Source organism: Tamandua tetradactyla, chromosome 7 (assembly GCF_023851605.1).
Source record: "Tamandua tetradactyla isolate mTamTet1 chromosome 7, mTamTet1.pri, whole genome shotgun sequence".
Lineage (NCBI taxonomy): Eukaryota > Metazoa > Chordata > Mammalia > Pilosa > Myrmecophagidae > Tamandua > Tamandua tetradactyla.
This window is the reverse complement of record NC_135333.1, coordinates 168,458,513-168,473,865: the sequence shown is the minus strand read 5'-3', so window position 1 is coordinate 168,473,865 and position 15,353 is coordinate 168,458,513. Positions and strand designations below refer to the sequence as shown.

The 15,353-nt window shown below is 41.0% G+C and overlaps 1 long non-coding RNA gene and 1 other non-coding gene across 6 annotated transcripts in view; one reads left to right on the top strand and one right to left on the bottom strand.

Annotated features, from left to right (window-relative positions):
* The first annotated feature begins 33 nt into the window (after positions 1-33).
* LOC143642840 (uncharacterized) overlaps positions 34-15,353 on the top strand; it is a 95,824-nt gene continuing 80,504 nt past the window's right edge. For all 5 annotated transcript variants that reach the window (XR_013155942.1, XR_013155941.1, XR_013155943.1 and 2 more), the window contains exons 1-2: positions 34-2,094; positions 3,154-3,278. This is a non-coding gene — a long non-coding RNA (uncharacterized LOC143642840). The remainder of the gene's footprint in view (positions 2,095-3,153; positions 3,279-15,353) is intronic.
* TRNAD-GUC (transfer RNA aspartic acid (anticodon GUC)) lies at positions 225-296 on the bottom strand. The gene has a single exon. It is a non-coding gene; the product is annotated as a tRNA-Asp (tRNA).

Genomic DNA, 15,353 nt, shown 5'->3' with positions numbered 1-15,353 from the left:
AAGTAAATCTGGAGGCTGTTAGGTGCGTTTTTTTCTTCTCTTCACTTTTATTTGTAAACAGTATAAAAGGTTTCCTCTCCGGGGAAGCTTCCGTTTCACAGTGAACACTGTTCATCATTACCCTTCTGATAAAATGTGAACTTATAAAACGTACACCGAACCTGATAGAAGTCGTTAGTTCAATCACCAGAAAGATGCAGCGAGTTTGTAAAGAAAGTACAGCTCTCCCCGTCGGGGAATTGAACCCCGGTCTCCCGCGTGACAGGCGGGGATACTAACCACTATACTAACGAGGAGCTTGCCTCCTCTCCCGCCTCAGTTCCTTTTCAAGGCTGGCAGGTTCCGGCGCGGAGCACGGTCCAGAACGCAGCCCCTCAGCTCAAGACTGGCAGGCCGGAGCCTTTGGTTTGGAGTAAATGTATGACAGGGGGGCCCAGTTTAATGGCGTCGAATTACGAGAATGCAGGTTCTCGGGACTCTGTCCCTCTCAGAAGATTTAAGTTTCCGGCTTGAGGTCGGAGTTGAGTTGTGAAGCGGGGTGTGTGTGTGTGTGTGTGTGTGTGTGTGGTCGGAGTTGAGTTGTGTAGCGGGGTGTGTGTGTGTGTGGTTGGAGTTGAGTTGTGAAGCGGGGTGTGTGTGTGTGTGTGTGTGGTCGGAGTTGAGTTGTGAAGCGGGGTGTGTGTGTGTGTGTGTGTGTGTGTGTGGTCGGAGTTGAGTTGTGTAGCGGTGTGTGTGTGTGTGTGTGTGTGTGTGGTCGGAGTTGAGTTGTGAAGCGGGGTGTGTGTGTGTGTGTGTGTGGTCGGAGTTGAGTTGTGTAGCGGGGTGTGTGTGTGTGGTTGAAGTTGAGTTGTGAAGCGGGGTGTGTGTGTGTGTGTGTGTGTGTGTGTGGTCGGAGTTGAGTTGTGAAGCGGGGTGTGTGTGTGTGTGTGTGGTCGGAGTTGAGTTGTGTAGCGGTGTGTGTGTGTGTGTGTGTGTGTGTGTGGTCGGAGTTGAGTTGTGAAGCGGGGTGTGTGTGTGTGTGTGTGTGGTCGGAGTTGAGTTGTGTAGCGGGGTGTGTGTGTGTGTGTGGTCGGAGTTGAGTTGTGAAGCGGGGTGTGTGTGTGTGTGTGTGTGTGTGTGTGGTCGGAGTTGAGTTGTGAAGCGGGGTGTGTGTGTGTGTGTGGTCGGAGTTGAGTTGTGTAGCGGGGTGTGTGTGTGTGTGTGGTTGGAGTTGAGTTGTGAAGCGGGGTCTGTGTGTGTGTGTGTGTGTGTGTGTGTGGTCGGAGTTGAGTTGTGTAGCGGGGTGTGTGTGTGTAGGAGCGCCCCACCGGCAGAGCCCCTTCTCCACGCTGAGCTGAGGGGTGCCGAGGCGTCTGGGGAGCCCGGCCGGGCCTCACTCCGCCCCGCCTGTCGGCGGCTCTCCGGGCGCCGGAAGCTTACTTGAAAAGGACAGAAATAAGTACAAAATGGTTACTATGTAAATAATGCAAACCGAGGATATGCGGTGAATTTAAAGTGCTCTACAGGAAGAAGGTGTTTCTTTGGAAGCGGCGCCCAGCGTCTCCCGGGCCCGTCAGCTTTGGCGAGGCGAGCGCGTCCCCGGAGGGCGGGCGCCGGAGACGGCTGCCGAGACGCGGGCCGCGCCTCCCCGCCAGCGCGGTGCTGTGCATCAGGCATCCGCGTAAGCTGTAAATTGTTTTCTTCGGCCTGACGTCAGGGGTCATTTAACGCCAACATTAAACAAACGGCAATTTGTGACCCTGCTTTGGCGGCACTTTTCTCACTATTAAATACACCCGGAGCCGCACGGACCGCGGCGACCTGGGACTCCGGCCGCCTGGGCCCCTGGCGAAGGTGAGGGGCCTGCCCGGTGCCGCCCGCGCGCCCCAGCCTGTCCACGCCGGAGGGGGCACAGCAGCCCCAGCCTGTCCACGCATGGAAGTACACAGCAGCCCCAGCCTGTGCACGCCGGAGTGGGGGACACAGCAGCCCCAGCCTGTCCACGTTGGGTGGGAGGGATTCACAGCTGCCCCAGCCTGTCCACGCAAGGAAGGACGCAGCAGCCCCAGCCTGTCCACGCCGGAGGGGGGGACACAGCAGCCTCAGCCTGTCCACGTAAGGAAGGACACAGCAGCCCCAGCCTGTCCATGCGGGTGGGAGGGATTCACAGCTGCCCCAGCCTGTCCACACAAGGAAGGACGCAGCAGCCCCAGCCTGTCCACGCCGGAGGGGGGGACACAGTAGCCCCAGCCTGTCCACGCGGGGGGAAGGGATTCACAGCTGCCCCAGCCTGTCCACGCGGGGGGGGGGAGCGAACACAGCAGCCCCAGTCTGTCCACGCCGGAGGGGGAGACACAGCTGCCCCAGCCTGTCCACGCCCGGGATGGACACAGCAGCCTGTTCAGCTGAGCCTGGGTTGAAGGGGACATCAGCCTGTCCAGCTGAGCCGGGGTACACAGCAGCCCCAGGCTGTCCACTTTGGGGTGGGGGAGGGGGGACAGCAGCCTGTCCAGCTGAGCCGGGGAAAAGCCGTGCCCTGCCCGGGTTCAGGCGCCCGGTCGTTACCGCGGGTGAACCTGGGGAGCGCAGGAGGCAGCCTGAGTCAGCAGAGGCCGCAGCGGGGAACGCAGCACCTGTGCTTCATTTTCCTAAATAGGAAAGAGAAAGAGAGGAGAATTAGCTTGGACAGGGCGAGGAGAGCAGATTCCTGCCGTCAGCGTGGGGTGATAGTAATGTTTAAAATCTGCCTAGCGGTACAGAGGGCACAGAACTCTCTTCCAGGATAAACAGGATGATGGCAGTCCATGTGAGTGAGAGTTTCAGCTCTCGCTCTGCTTAAATAATTATGACGGCTCGTGTAGATGATCACAGTATACAAGACAATTCACATTCATTTCATCCTCTCAGAAGCCCCGTGAGGTTGATAAGGCCCTATATTTAGCCCTATTTTAACGGTGAAAAAAGAGAATCTTGCCCAGGGTTACACAGGTAGGAAGTGGTGTGGCCTAATTTTTTTATTTCAAATCCTGTGCCATTTTCACCCTCCTGCACTGCTCCACATACAGGTATATTAACAAATGAAAATATACTCTGGGGAAATAAACTTTCTAACTATATCACAATATATGTATCATGCTTGTTGCTATGTTAATATTTACTATCTCTGTTTGGCAGGCACTGTAGTTATTCATCTACTAAACCTGCAATATGCCGGACATTGTTTTGGATGCATGGGAAGGTGTCCTGTTCTCCTGGATTTTACATTCTAGCAGAAAAACATCACAAACAATAAATATATAGTAAGTAATTTATAAAGTATGTTAGGAAGAGATAAGAGTGGAAATGTAATAAAAAAGAAAAACAGTGTAATGAAGTTTGGAGAGTAACAAGTTAAATGCAGTGGTTGAGGTATGCCTCATACAAAGGTAATATTTGAATGGACTTGAAGGAAGTAAGGGATGTAGCCAGGTAATTTGCTGGGAAGCCTGTGGGGCCTTAAAGTCCGCTTTAAAGATTTTGGCTTCTATTCTGAGGAAAATAGGGAGCCACTCTAGGGTCTTGCTTTGTTTTGCTTTGCATGTTATTATTTTTTTCCAAAATGTAATTTTATTGAGATATATTAATACACCTTGCAATCCATCTGAAGTATACAATCAGTGGTTCACAGTATCATCGTGTGGTTGTACATTCATCACCATGATCACTCTTAGAAAATTTGCATTACTCCAGAAAGAAAAATACAAATTAAAAAGAAAATCTGAAACATCCCATACCTCTTATCCCCCCGCCTTCTTATTAACCCCTAGTATTGCATTCTTCCCAATTTAAAGACTTACAATAAAGAAAGGTTGACTAGGACAGTGTAGTATGGTCAGAGATGGATATATGAATTAGTGAAGCAGAATTAAACATCCAGAAGTTAATCCATACATGGGCATCAGCTTTTTTTTTGTTGTTGTTATATAGCTAGACAATCATTTCAAAGATCAGGGCTACTGGATTACAGCTCGATTTCCAGTGTTTCCTTCTAGCTGTTTTAATAAACTAGAAACTAAAGTGAAATATCTGTATAATGAGTCAGTAGTCATAATCATTTGTTAAATCTGAATTTCTCCCTCCCTACACCTCCTCCCTCTCCTTTCATCATTCTTTCACTCTTCATGGATATCTGGGAAATGACCATTTTAACTTCATGCTGGAAAAGGGTGTTGGCCTTATGGGGTGGAGGTAGGAAACTGGTTAATGTTACTGAAGAGACTGGACTTCTGGGTTTCAGGGCTTATCTAGCCTAGGAATGATCTGGAGGCCTTACGTTTCTGAAAATATTAACTTACTGGTAAAATATTTATAGAGAGTTAAATAGAGCCCAGGGTATTCTTAGGGTTTTCAGAAATTCTGTTGGTTGGAGCTTGGTATACTGTAGCAATTTGCAATATCTCATTGAAACTCGTATAAAAGTAACCTCCAGAAAAACCTCTCAACTCTATTTGAAATCTCTTAGCCACTAAAACTTTATTTTGTTTCATTTATTTTCTCCTTTTTGGTTAAGAAGACTTTTTTCAATCCTGCAAACCAGGACCAGGCTTATCCCTTGAGTTATGTCCCACTTGGGGGTGGGGGTGGGGGGAGTGATTTTATTTGCAGAGTTGGCTTATAGAGAAACTCTACGTCTGAGCAAACAAAGAGTTCTCTGGGGGTGACTCTAAGCATAATTCTAATTGCCTTTGCAGAGATAAGTTTCATATGGGCAAGTTTTGAGAACAAGGTCTTGGCCTATTAAATTGGGAATCCCTAATGCTTGAGAGAATATAAGGAATTCCTCTGGTAGGGAAGATTAATAGTATCACATTTTCCTCCAGCCCTTTAAGGGGACTTTGCAAATACTTTATTTTCTATCTGTTTTAGTTTGCTAATGCCACCACAATGCAATGTACCAGAAATGGATTGGCTCTTACAAAAAGGATTTATTAGGTCACAAATTTACAGTTCTAAGGCCATGAAAATGTCCAAATTAAGGCATCAACAAGAAGACATCTTCTCTGAAGAAAGGTCGATCACAGCCATGGTTTCTCTGTTAGCTGGGAAGGCACATGACTGGTCCTTTGCTCCAAGGTTGCATTGCTTTCAGCTTTTGATTCTAGTAGCATTCTATGGCAGCTCTTCAAGCATCTCCAAATGTCTGTGTCTATGTGTCTACTCCCTGTATTGGCTCTGACTCACTCTCTCTCCCTGAGCTCTTTTAAGGATGCTGGTAAACTAATTTAGATACACCTTGAATGGGCTGGGCCACATCTCCATGGAAATAATCTAATCAAAGGGTTCCATCAAACAATAAATCTGCCCCCACAAAATCTGATTACAAATAAAAGAACATGTATTTCTGGGGGTACATAACAGTTTCAAACCAGCACACTGACCAAAATACTCTGGAATGTATCGGGGTATTACCTTAACCCTTTACAAAATAACAAGATCTCATTCCCTATTCTAGGTTCTGTGTAATTAGGTTGTTTGGATAAACTGACAAGTTAAATTAGGTAGTGTGCTACAGAATAATTAACTTTTGGTCAAAATAAGTATCTCTTCCTTTGGTCTCACATATAAGTTGAAGTTTTGAAATACAGACAATATCACCCTTATCCCCTATTCAGATTTACCGTAGACTTAACCATATCCATTTCATTCATATCTCTAATTGAAATCTGATATCTTTTCCAATTTCTTTAACAGTGGCTGTATAGAGTAACACAGACTTTCGGAGCCACTGCAGGGTTTTGAACAGAAAAGCTGCATGATCTGATTTGTGGTTTAAAGACTCTTTAGCTACTGGGTTGGAAATAGACCCTAGGGGGATTAAGAGCAGCAGCAGGGAAACCAGTGTGGTCTACTGCAATAATCCAGGTGAGAGATGATGGTGGTTCAGGCTAAAGAGGTAGTGGTGAAGGAAGTGAGAGGTGATGATTGTATCTTAAAGGTATAGCTAACAGGAGCTCCTGAATGAACATGAGTGTGTAAGAAAAAGGAGAAGTCAACGATTACTCAAAATTTGTTTTGACCTGAGCAACTAGAAGAATAGAGTTGCTATCAACTTAGGAGGGGAAGAACAATGTACAACTCCAGAGGGCTCTATTCATATTGGTAGTCCATGTGAGTAGCTGTGCATTGCACAACTGGGGAGGAGGTGGGGCACCATTCACAGACTGCTTTGTGGATGGTACTCCTTGGAGTTATGTGAAATGGCAGCAGTATTTTTTGTTTTTTTCCTTTGGAATGGGGAGGAAGATCAGTCTTTCCATTTTGGATGTATTAAGTTTGAGAAGTTGAGTAGGCAGTTGGTTATAATTGTTGCATACTCATTGTGTGGGCCCAATACTGTGCTGGTTCTGCAGACCTAGTATTGAGTAAGAACTGGTCCAGTTCTCAAGGAAATTTTATTTTAGTGGAGAAAACACATATTAATAATTACAAAAACATACAAAAATGTAAAATTACACTGACAGTTCCTAAGAAAATGTGCAATGTGCTAAGAAAGCCCATACAGGGAATATAACTTTATAACCTAGTCAGGGAGATCAGGAAATGTTTTTTTTTTTTTTTTTTTTTTTTTTTGCATGGGCGGGCACTGGGAATCATACCCAAGTCTCGGGCATGGCGGGTGAGAACTCTGCCTGCTGAGCCACCGTGGCCCACCATAGAAATGGTTTCTTGAAGATGTGATTTCAACAATGGAAAGAAGGTGACTATATCAGAAAAGAAGGGAAGAGCTTTCTAAGTACCTGGAACTGGATGTGCAAAGGTTATGGAGCAGAGGAAATGTGGTGAGCAAAGGGTCTGAGAGAAAGCTGAAGTGGTTGAGTGAAACAGTGAGATAGAACAAGGGTGACTTGAAGTTGGAGAGGCCAATGACAATAGGTCAATGCAGGATCTCCCTGGCTGTTTTAAGAACTTTTTTTTTTTTTTTGTCTCTTATTCATTGCTATTTACTTATTTGTTATTTTAGGGTTTGTTGAGGTATAACTTATATACAGTCAAGTTCACTCTTTTTAGGAATACAATTCTATGAATTTTGACCACAGTCAAGATATAGTCTATTTTCATTACCCCACCACTTCCATCAAAGTTCCTTTGTACCCTTTTGCAGCCAGTCCCCTCCCTTTTATCTTAGACATCCACTGATTTGATTTCCATTTCCAGAATGTCATATTGTAGAACCATAAGGTACATAGCCTTTTAAGTATGGCTTCTTTCACATACTATAATGCTTTTGAGAGTCTTCCATGTTGTGTCTTATCAGAAATTTTTTTTTTTTTTTACTGGCAACTAGTATTCATCACCTTTTGATGAACAGGGGTTGCTCCAGTTTTGGAGTTTTATAAATATAGCTATTATAAACATTGCTGTATAGGTTTTTTAAAAATATTTTTATTGACAAATCTTCATACACATACAGTCCATATACGGTGTATATTCAATGGCTCATAATATCATCACTTAGTTGTGTATTCATCATCATGATAGTTTTCAAGAATATTTGCATCATTTCAGAAAAAAAAATAAAAAGAAAAAAGAAAAAAACTCATTATCTTATACCTGTTAGCCCTCCCTCTCATTGACCACTAGTTTTTCCATCTATCCAATTTATTTTATCCCTTATCCCCCTATTATTTACTTTTTTTATCTATATTTTTTTCTCATCTGTCCATATCCTGGAAAAAAGGGGGCATCAGACACAAGGTTTTCACAATCAAAAGTTACACTGTAAAAGTTCTATCTTTATGCAGTCATCTTCAAGAATCAAGGATACTGGAACGCAGCTCAACAGCTTCAGGTACTTCCTTCCAGTCACACCAATATATCATAAACTAAAAAGGGACATCTAAATAATGCATAAGAATAACCTCTAAGATAATCTCTCAACTCTGAAATCTCTCAGCCACTGAAACTTTATTTTGCCTCATTTCTCTCTTCCTCCTTTTGGTAAAGAGGGCTTTCTCAATCCTATGATACTGGGTCCCAGTGAATCCCAGCAGTTCTGTCTCATGTTGCCAGGAAGATTTACACCCTGGAAGTCATGTCTCACATATTGGGGAGGGCAGTGAGTTCACCTGCCCAGTTGGCTTAGAAAGAAAGGCCACATCTGAGCAATGAGAGAGGTTCTCTAGGGGTGACTGTTAGGCATAATTTTAAGTAGGCTTAGCCTATCCTTTGCAGGAATAAGTTTCACAAGGTGTGCTGGTTTGAAAGGATGTATCTACCCTAGAAGAGCCATGTTTTAATCTAAATCCCATTTCACAAAGGTAGAATAATTCCTATTCAATACTGTATGTTTGAAACTGAAATCACATCATCTCTCTGGAGATGTGATTGAATCAAGAGTGGTTGTTAAGCTGGATTAGGTAACGACATGTCTCCACCCATTTGGGTGGGTCTTGATAAGTTTCTAGAGTCCTATAAAAGAGGAAACATTTTGGAGAATGAAGGAGATTCAGAGAGAGCAGAGAATGCTGCAGCACCATGAACCAGAGAGTCCATCAGCCAGTGCTTTGGAGATGAAGAAGGAAGATGCCTCCTGGGGAGCTTCATGAAACACAAAGCCAGGAGAGAAGGCTAGCAGAAGATGCTGTGCTCGCCATGTACCCTTCCAACTGAGGGAGAAACTGTGACTGTGTTCACCATGTGCCTTCTCGTATGAGAGAGAGACCCTGAACTTCATTGGCCTTCTTGAACCAAGGTATCTTTCCCTGGATACCTTTGATTGGACATTTCTATAGACTTGCTTTAATTGGGACATTATCTTGGCCTTAGAACTGTAAACTAGCAACTTATTAAATTCCCCTTGTTAAAAGCCATTCCATTTCTGGTATATCGCATTCAGGCAGCTAGCAAACTAGAACATTAGGGCAGACCCCAAGATCAAAGGCTCAGCCTATTGACTTGGTTGTCCCCACTGCTTGGAAAAACATCAAAAATTCTCCAAATGGGCACATTGAACATTTCCTCCTTTCTCCCCAGTCCCACAAGGGACTCTGCAAATACCTGTTTATTCACTGCCCAAATTACTCTGGGGTATATAGGGAATCACACTAACCTGGACAAACCAACAAAATCTCACTTCCTATTCAAGATTCTGTGCATTTATGGTATTCAACTAAACTAACCAATACAAGTTAAATTAGACAATGTGCTACTCAAGATATAAACCTCTCCCTTTGGTCTCACGCAGATGTTGAAGTTTTAAAATATGGATGATATCATCCTTTAACCTGTATTTTGATCTGCCTTAGTCCTTTACAGATCAGCTTCCTTCATATCTCTAGTTGAAGTCGGGATTCTTTTTCAACTTTTTAAACAGTTCCTATATGGGGTACTGCTGATCTTTATAGCTTCAGAGCTCTAACTCTGAGTCTCAGGTGTCACACAAATACCCAAAATTTCTGGGAATGACCAGGTTATATATAGGGTTTTAATTTTTAATGCAATTTTATTGAGATATATTCACACATCATAAATCCATCCAAAGTATACAATCAGAGGATCAAAGTATCAGCACAAAGTTGTGCATTCATCACCACCACCAGTTTGGGAATGTTTTCATTACTCCAAAAGAAGAAAATCTGAAATATCCCATATCCCTTATCTCCCTTGTTGTTGACCCCTAGCATTGGTGTGATACATATGTTATTTTTGATGAAAGAATATTAAAATATTAGTTAACTATAGTCCATAGTTTACAATAGGTACATTTTCCCCATATACCACTCCATTATTAACTCTCTGTAATAGTGACATCCACTTGTTCAGTTTATAAATAACTTTTGTAGATTGGTATTGTTAGCCATACTGATTGTCCACTAAAGGGTTCACTGTGTGATACAGCCCCATGCTTTCCTTCTAGTGACATGCTTGACTCTAAACTTGACCTTCCAACCACAATCACACACAAAAATTGTGCTGTTACTTACACTCACCATGGTGTGCTACCATCACCTCTGTCCATTTCCAAACATTTTAATTCAACTTAGTTAAAAATTTTGCACACATTAAAATCCACTCCTCATTCTCTCACCTCATTGTATCTCCTGGTAATGTGTATTGTGGATTTTATGTCTATGAGTTTACATATAATTAGTTCATATTGGTGAGATCATATGATACTTGTCCTTTTGTGTCTGACTTATTTCACTCAACATAATGTCTTCAGGGTTCATCCACAGTGTTGTGTGCTTCAGGACTTCATTCCTTTTTACTGCTGAATAATAGTCCATCATATGTATTTATCCATTCATCATTTGATGGACACGTGGGTTGTTTCCCTCTTTTGGCAATTGTGAATAATGCTGCTATGAACATAGGTGTGCAATTCTGCTTGCATCTCTGCTTTCAGTTCTTCTGGGTATATAGCTAGCAGTGGGATTGCCAGATCATATGGCAGCTCTGTACTTAACTTCTTGAGGAACTGCTAAACTGTCTTCCACAGCAGTTGCACCATTTTACATTCCCACGAGCAGTGAATAAGTCTTTCTATTTCTCCACATCTTCAACACTTGTAATTTCCTGTTTGTTTAATAGCACCCATTCTGGTTGGTGTGAAATATTACCCCATTGTAGTTTTGATTTACATTTCCCTAATAGTTAGTGAGGTTAAGCATCTTTTCATGTGCTTTTTAGCCATTTGTATTTCCTCTTTGGAAAAATGTCTATTCGAGTCTTTTGCCCATTTTTAAATTAGGTCACTTGTCTTTATATTATTGAGTTGTAAGGTTTTTAAAAATATATATTCTAAATATCAAACCCTTATCAGATATGTTTTGGTTTCCTAATATTTTCTCCTATTGAGTCAGCTGCCCTTTTACCCTTTTGACAAAGTCCTTTAAAGAACAGAAGTATTCAGTTTTGAGGAGGTCCTGTTCATCTATTTTTCCTTTTGCTGTTTGTGTTTTGCATGTGAAGTCTAAGAAACACTGCTTATCACTAGATCTTGAAGATGTTTCCCTAAAGTTTCTTCTAGGAGTTTTATTTTACTGGCTCTTATATTTAGGTCTTTGATCCATTATGAGTTAATTTTTGTATAGGGTGTGAGATAGGGGCCCTTCTTCATTCTTTTGCATATGGATATTGAGTTCTCCCAGAACCATTTATTGAAGACACTGTCCCAGTTGAGTGGACTTGAAAGCCTTATAAAAAACAAATTGACCATACATCTGAAGGTCTATTTCTGAACTCTCAATTTGATTCCATTGAGCAATATATCTACATTTATGCTAGTACCATGCTGTGTTGGCTGCTGTAGCTTTATTGTATACTTTAAAGTCAGGAAGCGTGAGTCCTTCAACTTCATTCTTCTTTTTCAAGATGTTTTCAGCTATTCGAGAGCCCTTATCCTTCCAAATAAATTTGATAACTGGCTTTTCCATTTCTGCAAAGTAGGCTGTTGGAATTTTGATTAGTACTGTATTGAATCTGTAGATCAATTTGGGTAGAATTGACATCTTCATGATATTTAGTCTTCCAGTCCACGAACACAGAATGTCCTTCTGTTTATTTAGGTCTTCTTTGATTTCTTTTAGCACTGCTTTGTGGTTTTCTGAATATTGGTTCTTTACATCCTTGGTTAAATTTATTCCTAGATATTTGATTCTTTTACCTTCTATTTAAATGGATTTTTAAAAAAATTTTGTCCTTGGATAACTCATTACCAGTGTGTAGAAACACTACTGATTTTTTTCAATTTTTTTTAACACTGCTGATTTTTGTGTGTTGCTCTTATATCCTGCCACTTTGCTAAGCTTATTTATTAGCTCTAGTAGATTTGTCAAAGACTTTTTGGGCTTCCTAAATATAGGATCATGTCATCTGCAAATAGTGAAAGTTTTACTTTTTCCTTTCCAAATTGGTTACCTATTATTTCTTTTTCTTGTCTAATTGTTCTAACTAGAACTTCTAGCACAATGTTGAGCAACAGTGTGACAGTGGTCATCCTGATCTTATTTAAGATCTTAGAGGGAAAGCTTTCAGTTTCTCATTGTTGAGCACAATGTTAGCTGTTTAATTTTCATATATGCCCTTTATCATGCTGAGGAAGTTTCCTTTGATTTCTACCTTTTGAAGTGTTTTTATCTAAAAGAAGATGCTGTCAAATGCCTTTTCTGTGTCAATTGAGATGATTATATGTTTTTTCCCCCTCTCGATTTGTTAATGTGGTGCATTACTTCAACAGATTTTCTTGTGTTGAACCATCCTTGCATCCCTGGAATAAAACCCACTTGATCTTGGTGTATCATTCTTTTAATGTGATGTTGGGTTCAATTTGCAGGTATTTTGTTAAGAATTATTGCATCTGTACTCATTAGAGAAAATGGTCTGTAATTTTCTTTTTTGTGTGGAATCTTTATCAGGCTTTGGTATTCTGGTGATGTTGGCTTCATAGAATGAGTTAGGTGGTGTTTCCTCCTCTTCATTTTTTTTGGAAAAGTTTGAGTAAGATTGGTATTAATTTTTCTTGGAATGATTGGTAAAATTTACCTGTGAAGCCATGTGGTCCTGGAATTTTCTTTGTTGGGAGGTGGTGTATAAGTTTTTTTGCAGACATAGGTCTTCATTTCTCTTGGGTCAAACCTAGGAGTGAGATTGCTGGATCTTTTGGTAGCTGTATTATTACCTTTAGGAGAAACTACTAAACTGTTTTCCTAGGTGACTGTACCATTTGGCATTTCCACCAACAATATATGAAGGTTATTGTTGCTCTGTTTCTTTGCTAGCACTTGGTACTGTAAGTTTTTAAAATCTGAATCTTTCTAATAGGGATGCAGTGGTATCTCATTGTGTTTTTAATTTGCATTTCCCTGTTGATAAATGATCTTGAGCATTTTTTTCCATGGACTTATTTAATCATCTAAATATTTTGCCAATTAAAAAATTAAAAAAAAATTATTGGATTTTGGAAGTTCTTTATATATTCTGGATACTTGTTTTTTAATCAGATATTTGTTTTGCAAATATTTCCTCCCAAGTTGTATCTTGTCTTTTTAGTCTCTTTAAGTAGTTCTGTTTTTATCCTGAGAACAATAGGAAGCTATTGAAAAGTTTTTTAAAGTAGAGCATATATGATTTGATTTTACTTTTTTTGTTCCTTCCTTTTCTTCTCTCTTTATTATTCTAACTTCCTCAACCAAACCTTTGGACATAATGTAAACAAGAACTTGTACCAGCTCACTATTAAACCTTACTTCTTCTCTTTCCTCCTCCTCCATGATTAGAGAAGAGCCTAAACTTCTTGTAGATAGTTTTTGAATTCTGTAATAATTTCACTCATAGAAGAGTCGTTTACATCTATTGATTCTAAAATTTCCCATGCAAATACAGGAACTAGCCCTTAATAAATATTAAAATTCAAGAGGGAATTAATTTTTTTAAAAAATTAGACAAGACAGAAGTTTACAGAAAAATCATGTAAAAAATACAGAGTTCAAGTTTTTTATTTAAGCCTGGAAGACAGGCCTAGGTGGAGATATGATTATTAAGGAAAGAAACTATTGGGGATGCTCAGACTTCACTATTTCCCAGTCTAATTTTATAAACTATAATTCAAAGTTAAAACAGAGAGATAAAGCCTGCCCTCCTCTGCTTCAATCAATATTTCACTCATTTCCCCCCCCCTCATTAAAAAAATAAACCTTTACTGAGTCATCCTTTATGACAGGCAAGTAGCTAGGCTTTGGAGATGAAAATATGAGTATCACTCACTTCCTGCCCTCAAGTAACTCAAGTTTCATGGGAGATTTGTTAATTAAGGAAGAGTCACAGATAACACTTATTGAGTGCCTACTTTGTGTTAGGTACTGTTTTAAATTCCTTACATATATTAACCCATTTAATTTCTTACATATATTAACCCATGAGTTTGGTACAATAATTTTCCTTCTTTTACAGTGAAAAAAAATTAGGCACAAGAAGGTTAAGGTTGTTCAGGTATAATGTGATGGAATTATGTGCAGAGTACTGTGGAATTTCAGAGAAGGAAGGCCTGGCTCTGTTTGGGGTGGGCTGGGTGAAGATCTATCTACTTTTCAGCTGGACCTTCAAAGGATGATGGAGGCTTTTGAAAGAGAAGGGGGAAATGCTTTCCAGCAGCTCTGGGAGGGGGAACCACTAAAGTAAAGGCTCAGACTTGTGAAGGAGTATGTGGGGATTGGGAAAATAGCAAGTAGAGGGGCTGCTGCTTATGGGACTAGGGTTGCAGAAGACAGGAAATATCTTCACTTTCAATTATAGTGAAGAATTGGTAATAAGTAAAAAAATCAGTCTTCGAAGACCTGGCAAGAAGCCCTTTCAACCTTTTCGAATCTAATAGACAGATCAGGAAACTGAGTCTGAGAGAGCTCTAGTGATCTACCTAAACCCTCAGCCAAGAGCATCACCATTTTTCCCATTAAGAGCTGTGTCCTTAAGAAAATCTGTGGGCTCAGAGATTAGGCGTCTGTTGGAGGCTCCCAGGCATCAGATCTTGGCATCACATTCCCTGTGGCTGTCTGCTCCGGGATGGTGGAAGTTTTTCTCTCCTTTGAGGAACTGGCTGTTGGCCCCAGGCGTTAAGGCCAGTGACCTACCTGTTCCAGACATTTCCTGGCCTTGCCGATGCGCGAGCCAACCAGCTCTGTGCTGAGCTAGCTGGCCTTAAGGCCAGCCCTGGCTTTTGATCTTTTGGGGCTTCCCTGATCCTTTGGGGTCTATTCTCAGGCTGCTGGAAAGGACAAACTCATTTTGCTTTTTTGGGGTGGGATAAAATAGTTTCTACCTTTTTCTCTTCTTCTGGTCTTTAACTGTTTCCTCTACTGACTGCAGGGTTCCAGAAAAATTCCTGCTTCAAACGCGTGACCAGGGCTGGCATTCAAATTGTTGCTCTTAGGAAAAAGGCTGTGCTTTTGAAATTTCTTATTCCCTTACCTGTGAGTGACTCATGTGATTAGCAAGGTTTTATTATCAGAATTTATTGAGAGAAATAGTGAAGTTGATGATATAGTAAATAAGAAGAAAACTAGCACAAAATAGCAATGGAAAGTCCTATTTTTTGTTGCATTTATAAATATTGAAAAAGTCTGGAATGAAATACCGGAAAATATTTAAAATAGTTACATCTCCATTCTTTGTGTGTGTGTGTGTATTTTCTAAATTTTCTACAAGATGCACATAAAACAAACAGTAAGCTTTTTTTTAAGTTTCTGAAAGTTAAAGCAAAGAGTTCAAATGCACACCTGTGACTGTCCTTAACTGTGGTGACTAATCTATTCTATTCTGATTTTCCTTGTCAGTCGAAGATTTCATTATTTTGCAGTTGATGTTGGTTGTTTATTTCTAGTTTCTTAAATCAGGCGTGG